This window comes from Octopus bimaculoides, chromosome 14 (assembly GCF_001194135.2).
Source record: "Octopus bimaculoides isolate UCB-OBI-ISO-001 chromosome 14, ASM119413v2, whole genome shotgun sequence".
Lineage (NCBI taxonomy): Eukaryota > Metazoa > Mollusca > Cephalopoda > Octopoda > Octopodidae > Octopus > Octopus bimaculoides.
The window spans coordinates 19,684,750-19,693,923 of NC_068994.1; the positions used below are offsets into that span (position 1 = coordinate 19,684,750).

A 9,174-nucleotide genomic window follows, 5' to 3' on the forward strand; every position below is an offset into this window, starting at 1 on the left:
AGAGAGAGATAGATAGATAGATAGATAGATAGATAGATACACACACACACACATACATATATATAGTCACTTATTCTATGTGCAGGTACTGCAAGAGAATAAACAACTGAATACTCAAGACTGAAGAAAAAAAAACCTGGATCCAATCTGTATGAGGTACATTATTGAATTTCCTCCAAATTATTTTCTATATTATGAATGAAACCTGTTCCCAGATAATACTAGCTTTTGTAACATTTGCACAGTTGACCTTTTGTTTAGATCACCTTTCCAGATTTAAAACTTTCCATAACAAAATTAGCAATGAGAATCAAGTAATTAGCATATAACACATCTCACAGTCCTACTGTCTTTAATTCTTATGTAACCATCTCAAAAGAAATAATGAAGAGAAGAAACACAAGGGAAAACTTCAGGGGAAACACCTACCAGTATGTTAAATTCTTTACTGATCTACTGTTAACTGTGATCTTGTTGACAGCATACTGATTCATAAGCTGAACTCTGCCTATGAACCAAGCCAACAAATGAACATCTATGTGATCACTCAAATTGCTATAAATAGTAGCCAGATCTCCCTCAAATACACCCCACAATCTAAAAAAGAATAAGGAAAAAAAAAAAGATATATTAGTTGATATATGCCTGACTACACAATGCTTAGGAAATGACTTCATAGAAATTGGTTCAAATGCCTTTCACCACAAGTGAACTTGAAAACTGACCTGGAGCTAAACAAATCAATCTTCATCTCATTTTCTCAACACTAGAACATTGCCAAAGATTCTTCTCTAGATCAAAATTTAAAACGCTGAGTTGTCTGATTTCAGCTTTGCAACTATCACCATAACACACTAGATATACATGGCTTCCTGATTACAAACCCAACATACACTGTTTTCAACTGTCATGTAATAAACTTTACTTTGGTACTACCATTTTCAGGACTCATCAGCCAATATCCCTGTGTTTTTCACTCTTTAGTGCATTTCTTTTATACTTAGATTTCAACCTGCTTTTACCATATAGGCAACACTCCCTGAAAGACCTGGTATTTTACTGCTTTTACTAACCATTCTTGTAATGACTTCTACACCTTGCTGTTAGTTTAACTAATAGGCTCTCACTATTGCACTTAAATTTCTCAATTAACAACCTCTATGCTTCTCCCCATTGTTGCCAAGAGCAAGAATGCCTATGTCATTTTAAACCACTATAAGACATATTACATTTAATTATAATTTGAAGGTAAATTTATGAAACTGTAAAATTTTGGTCTGGTTCATCTAATGCAGTAGCTGATTATTTTATGTTCAAATCCTACTGGAGTTTAATGTACACTCACATTTATCATCAACATGTTGCCTTCAGATGTATGGAAACTCCAGTTGGCTTGATTGCACACCAACATCAGAATAGAGAACACGATAAGAGTTAAATGGTGTCACCAACAGTGTTATTTCATTATATTCTATTTTTTTGCATGCATTTCTGATATAAGGTTCTAATTCTAATCACTGGTTCACACTTGAGAAAACTTCAACTAATATCTGATATCAATAAAAATAAATACCTCCAATATGCATGGGTTTGATTTCATCAAAATATTCACATAAAAATTAGCATTAGGCCAATATGTATGCACCTATGTGTGAAGACAAACAGACAAAACGAAAATGATACCAATGAATTTAGATAGTTCAGATTTACTGAATAATGTAAAAAAAAATCTAAATGAACTGAAATTTGCCTTTTAGTTGAAGAAAGAGTACAAAAGTGGTAATTGTTAATGATCCTCGGAAGAAAAGAGGTGGGGACTAGTGATATGAGACGAGTGGTGATCAGTGTCAATACAATGAAAGAAATATGTAGGTATTTCTTCTTCACAACACACTAATACGCTTCAGACTTAATTTTGCTAGATAAATGTAAATAAATTATTTTCCAAAATGCATGCATCTATTGCATCTGCACCATTAAATTACACTTACACATGGATGTCCAATATTCTAACTTTGTGCAGTTTTGTTCGTTGCTCTAAATGACTAGCTACAGAGGATAAGCAGCTTGGAAACAAAATAAATGTAAAAGTATACTGCATTTTAGTACTCTACAGTCCCAAAATAGATCAAGGCAAAAATGAGAGGATTAAGAGATTGATTGACTTTACAATATCTGAGCTAGAGGAGTAGGATGAATTCATTAAACAAACAAAATAAAAAACACATGCTCTCTAGTAACAATCAATGACACAGTGTACTTTTATTGTTATTTACCTCATTCTATAAATTCTTCCTCCAGACCAACCTTTCTACTAAACTGTGAATTAAAAAAAAACGCAATTCTCTTTGTAAAAAGACTTAAAATTTAAGATTTAAAAAAAAAAAAATCTTTGAGTACATTGTCCCAAGTTCCAACTTTATTTGTTACTGTGCCATGCCCTTGAGAAAGGTGAATAATTCTGTTTCTTTAGTTCACCAGGCAGGCAGGCAGGCAATAAACTCTTACTTTACAATTGATAGGCAATAGAAGAGGTAATTTAAAATGTGCATCATCAAATATAATAAAACATATATCATCAAATAAAATAAAAGATGTTATTGGAAATAGTGAAAAGTCAAATTAAGTCCATAAAAGGAGGGAGAAATAGGATTGGAAGGACCCACAACTTTTAGCACTGCAAAAAATCAAGATGGCATAAATCTTAAAATATGTTTAATATATCAATCTTTTTCATAAAACCAGAAAAAAAAATTGAAGATTAGAACAATATATTTAATGCTTTTGAGTATAGAGAAAAGATAGATCTACCTAGCTTTGCAATAGCTATGAAGTCAAGTTATTTAGAATCCCATATTGAGAGAGTTTAGAAAAGAAAAATTTAAACGAGGACCCTCTCTTATCAATCCGCTTAGAGACAATGCTGGTGGAGGTGAACTGGGAAAGGGATTATTGAATTACAATACAAGGGATCAGTAAAAATAAGTGGAAAAGTAAAGCACATGAAACAGCAATGAAGAGAAAGAATACTGCAAATAATCCCACATATATCCTACCTCAATAAGTATATAACAACAGAACTTTGATGCAAAGACAAAAGATTCCTTAATCTGTTTAAATAAAATAGATGAAAAACAAACAAAAAAGAAAAACACCCAAATCCTTTCAGTGAAAAGGACTAATTAGAAGCATTAAATGTGCCTAACATTGGCTGGTACTTGGGTGCCTTCAGTGAATTTCGACCGTTTGCAAACATTCAAACAAGAAACCTGGCTACCACCTATCCCACATTTTCCTTGCCAACATTCAGGTTGGACATCAGCCATAGCAGTCTCACCAGTTGTTTAGAGAGCCTGCAAAAGCCATGAGTTTAGTCCCTTCTTCCCGACTAGCATAAAAATATCAATAATTTCCTTCAATGCATCTAATTTCATAAAGATCAAATTTTTCATTAAGCATTAGAATTCAATTTTCTGTGGAAATTTCTTGAAATCATCCCTACCTCTTTTGTTTTGAGGATCATTAATAATTGCCACTTTTGTACTCTTTCTTCAACTAAAAGGCAAACTTCAGTTCATTTAGATCTTTTTTTTTTTTTTTTACATTATTCAGTAAATTTGAACTATCTAAATCTGTACTATAGGTCCAATTGAGTTATTCCCCTTCACGCACTGTAATTATACTGGCCCAAACTTTTCTAACTTATGGGGGGAGGGGGATTTTAGTCCATTGATTGAAGTAGACTCGAGAAGACTCCGCTTTGTTGATGATGCCTAATAAAATGAAAACATGTCCACAGTTATCACCTTGCCTGTTAACAAATATTAGATTCACCCAAGTGTAAAAATTCAATTTTCTATGAAATTAATTTCCTGAAATTAATCTCTATTTTCTTTGACCTACTGACGAACATTGGCACTAGGTTTCCGTCATTTTTCTTTGCCTAAAAGGTATTGAATCGCCTAAAAAATTCTTTTTGTGCATGTCATTCAGTACATTTTCACCAACTTGAATTGTTTGAATTCTAGTCCAGTATCCTGTGTAGCAATTGTTTCAGGAGTAGACAATAGAAATAGGAAAGCAAAGTCGAACCAGCAGAGGTACAAAACTTAATCCTTTCTACTATAGGCACAAGGCCTGAAATTGTTGGGGAGGGGACTAGTCGATTACCTCAACCATAGAGTTTCACTGGTACTTAATTTATCGACCTCGAAAGGATGAAAGGTAAAGCCGACCTCGGCGGAATTTGAACTCAACAAAACTTAAATAATACATTATATCTCAACTATTTTTGCAACTCCAAAGATAACTGTGAAAGCAAGACCACAATTTTATTTCTATTTATATATTTGTTGTGGAGGTGGAGTATAGTCGAACCTAGCACTTGAGTGGTACTTTAATTTATCGGTCTTAGGAGAAAGGTAAAGTTGACCTTCGCAGGATCTGAACTCACATCTATATCAATATCGATCGAATTGATAACTGAAAGAGAGAGACTGAGTAAGAGATAAAGAAGAAAAGAAACGTACGTAACAAAGAGAGAAAAGAGAGAAGTCGGAGAGAAGGGAAGGAAGAAACGAAAGGATTATGAAGTGGTGGTGGTGGTGGTGGGAGAATAAGGAGAAAGAGAGAAATAAAACTGATGGAGATAACAGGCGAATTTACAGAGTAAAAAGGTAAAAGTGACTGAATAAAAGTAGGAAGGAGAGAGTGAGTGAGTGAGAGAGAGTGAGTGAGTGAGAGGGAATAGACAGAGAGTGAGAATAACTGAAAATGAGAGGAGAATTAGGAAGGTGTGGGAGAAATTATACTACAGTGTAAGAGGAAGATATAGAGTGGAAAGTTGAGGATACAGAATAGGAAATAAGAGATTGTGGAATAAAAAGTGGAAAAGGGAGCTGGCATAATAGAGAAAAGAAGACCCTGACAAAGTGAGCATAGTATGATGCAAGGGGGGGAGAGAGAGATTGATACAATGTGTGAGTGGGAGGAATGATATGATACGTATTGATTGAAAGACAGACCGAGAAGCATGATACAAAGATAGAACGATACTAAGAATTGAGAAAGGAGGAGGTCAGAAAGACAGATAGGAGTGCATGCGTGCGTGCGTGCGCGCGCGCGCGTGTAACATGCGTGTGACAGAGCGAGAAAGAAAGAGAGAGAGGTGAGGAAATTAAACCAGCTGATGATGGGAAGTGGCAGTTCAGCTGTACAAAGATAGCGAAAAGAAGAATCAAAGACAAACGAACATATTAGAAACAGTGGCAGCAGTTCAGTGCAGACAAACAATGAAACATTTTTAACAGACTGTAACCAACAAACTACAAGATCCCCCCCACCCCCAACACCACCAATTCTAACTCACACAGGATATTTTATTAAAATGAAAGTATTTTCTTTACAAAAAAAAAAGGGAATGACCAACTAATTAGGTAACAGAAAAAAAGGAAGAAAAACGACATTCGCAGTAAAAGGCAAGGATACAATGAAAATAATTCTTTCCTAATCCAAAATGTAACTGAATAACAATACAGCAATAACATTAGATTAGTAAATAAAGCAATAAATCAAAGAAACATAGAGAGAAAGTGTGTGTGTGTGTGTGTGTTATACACGTGATTCTTTTCCAGGGCAGTGAAAAGAGAAATATCTTCAGGATTCTATAGCATCACGTTTCTAGGCGGATAGAACAATTATTAGCATAAAATTCATACAGAAATGCAGAAAAACAAAAAATAATTAAAAAATAGTATACACACCACAATATTTATTATGATTTCCGAAAAATAATATGCATTTTACAGAAACCATGAGCGTTATAGCAGTCACTAATAGTATCTAGTTATCTGCAGATTGTTAGCAAAGCAACTGCTATACGGAAAGGTTTTCGTTTCCAGTTCATGCAAGACACGAAAACCGACACCCCCGTCCATTAACCCACTGGGGGGGGGGACTCCCCCACCCTTTTCTTAACATTAACAAATTGGAGAACCACCATTATATATATATATATATATATATATATATATATATATATTACTGCTAGGTAGAAAAGAAATTATAGACACACAGATACGAGACTTGAGTTTGCTGGGCGGAGATACAGCTCTATGGAGGAAGATTCGTTATGAAAAATAGGTAGGAATCGAAGAAACAATGGAAAGTCTAATAAATAAGTAAAGAAACAAGACAACCTCGTTTTGAATGGCATAAAGTGAGCAACGAACAATATGTATTGAAAACATATTGGATTCGGTTGAGTGATAAAATCTGATGTATTTAATTTTCTTGGTGAATTTGGCAATAACTTACAAACAGTATTATAAGTACCAACATCACTACTAAGCTATAGGGTTGGTAATGAAATTCAGAGACTGAATTAACTAAATTAAGAAAACATCTGAAATTATAAGCAAGTAAACACACACACACAATATATGACAAAACTTACTGGTTTTAGGAGGGCCAACCGTTGTGGAAAAAGGAAGAGAATTACGGAAGAGAAATAGATGGCAGACAACAATAGAGAGCCCCAGAATAATTATCTGTCCCGTTCTAATTAGGAAGGAGGAGCAGCAATAATAGAAAGAAAAAAAAATAGTTGGGCGAAAGCAAAGTTTAATATTTGATAAGTGAAAGGAAGGGATGGGAAGAACGACAGACGAGAGAAGGTTAATAAGAAATAAGATCGAAAAACATAAGAATATAAGAATTCGATGAAAATGTAAAAACCGGACACAATAAGGAAAGCAAAAGGGAAATATATCGAAATGCAAGAGGCAAATATAGTTTGATTTTGAGAATTGGAACGCAAAATATGAAAAGAAATAGAATTACGAAAAAGAGATGAGAGAAAGGTAGGGGAAGGAAAATTTAGAAGGTGAAAGAGAATGTAAGAGAAAGAAGCAGGTGTAGAAAAAAAGGAAAACAGAAAGAGTTAAGGGAAATAGAATGAGAGGGAGGGAGGGAGGGAGTGAAAGGGGAGGGAGGGAGAAACGTGTAGCAAAAGGAAGAATGATAGAAGTATGAAAAGAAAGACACAAAAAGTAAAAAAAAGAAAGAAAAGAATCATTGAGAAGAAACAGAAAGAAAGAAATGAGAAAATATAGGAAAGGGAAACGAAAAAGACGTATGAAAGAAAAAGGAAGGGTTGCCAAAATAAATAAATAAATAATAAAGAAAATGAAAAAATAAATGAACGAATGTAAAATACGAATGGTAGAATAAAAAAATTAAAATGTAAGAAAATAAGTACAGCGAATAACCATCAGAAACGAAAAACGAAATCAGAGAAAATAAGCGAAAAGAAAAGATACTTTTTTACTAGAGAGGCACGCCACATTTTTTCGGCGGTGATCCTGTACCACTACAACACACGAACAAAACAAACAAACAAACAAACACATAAGTTAGAAAGAAGCATTAAATTCCATCGAGTTTAAAAGTGAATACGGAGATTGAAAATGAAAACAAGCAGCAAAAGCAATTCAAACGTCACACAAGTATAGACATAGACAAGTAACATAAACAATACAAGAAAATTAATATATTAAAGCAGAGGAATAAACTGCTTCACGAAGTAAGAGAGAGAGAGAGAGAGAAAGAGAGAGAGATTTAAGTAGATCCTAAAAAGAAAAAAAAAGTCTTCACAATGCGGTATTTACAACTGTGTCCGCAAAGGTAACGGAGAAAAGATTCGATTAGAAACAAAGTAAGACCAGAGTGACAAAAGAAAAACAAAAACATAAAGTAAATGTGTAAGCCAGAAACAGGGAGCGAATAATTCAAACTATGGCAATATACTGTGCATATATTATTAATGAACACATTTCAAAATATATGCCTTTCTATGTATACTTCAACAGAAATAGACACACACCCATGTATACACATAAATGTATAGACAGAACCACGTCATTCATCTACTCACTCAATCCAACCCCACTCTCTCTCTCTATATATATATATACATAAGCAGGAATATATGCTAATAGTTACACCATTACATGTTTGTCATTTGACTGCGGCGAAGCTGGAGCACCGCAGAACTTATTCTATCTGTCTCTTTGCCGAAACGCTAATTACGGGAACATAAACACACCAACATCGGTTGCCAAGGTAAGGGGACAAAAACAAACACGTACTTATATATATATATACTACGGGTTTCTTTCGGTTTCGTCTACCAAATTCACTCAAGGCTTTGGTTGGCCCAAGGCTATAATAGAAGATAATTGCTCAAGGTGCCATCCAATGGGACTGAACAAGGAACAATGTGTTTGGTATGCAAGCTACTGTGTACATATATACATGTATGTACATGTATCTACACACACACACACACACATATATATATATAAAGATATATACATATTTATAGTTATAGACATATCTACATATATATATACATATACATACATACACACACACACACACACACACACACACACACACACACACACATATATATATATATATATATATATATATATATACATAGAGATATAAACATTTACACAAATATATATATATATGTATGTACACATATACATGCGTGTATATGTGTGTGTGTGTATATATATACATATATATGTATAAATATAAATATATAGACATATGCACCTACACATATCTATCTATACATGTACATATATATATCTATATATACATGTACCTACATATATATATGAATATATATATACATACATATATACACCTATACCTACATATATATCTATATATACATATATACATGTATCTACACACACATATATATACATATATACATGTATCTGCACACACACACACACACACACATATATATATATATATATTTAAAATATAGAGATGCTACAATAGGACATCTACCCGCTAGAAAGAGCAGCAAAAAACTCTATACCACAAAAATAGGGATAATTTCGAAAGAGAATGAAAAATAAAAACATTTTTATTTTTCATTTTCTTTCGAAATTATCCCTATTTTTGTGGTATAGAGTTTTTTTTGCTGCTCTTTCTAGCGGGTAGATGTCCTATTATAGGCATCTCTATATTTTAAATGAATAATATATATGTAGTCTATTGACTAATTTTTTATTCTCGCTGGACCACTGGTGGTAAATTAAATTTCTAAATAATGATATATATATATAATATATATATATATATATATAT

General features: G+C 33.3%; 1 protein-coding gene across 7 annotated transcripts in view; it reads right to left on the reverse strand.

Moving 5' to 3' along the window:
- The window catches only part of LOC106874076 (uncharacterized), a 56,530-nt gene that overhangs the window by 19,495 nt on the left and 27,861 nt on the right, over positions 1-9,174 (reverse strand). The window contains exon 1 of one of the 7 annotated variants that reach the window (XM_052972732.1): positions 6,455-6,572. The exons of the other annotated variants lie outside the window; for them this stretch is intronic. The gene's annotated coding sequence lies outside the window, so the exon portion shown is untranslated. Of the gene's footprint in view, positions 1-6,454; positions 6,573-9,174 lie in introns of those variants that run through there. 7 annotated transcript variants of the gene reach the window in all.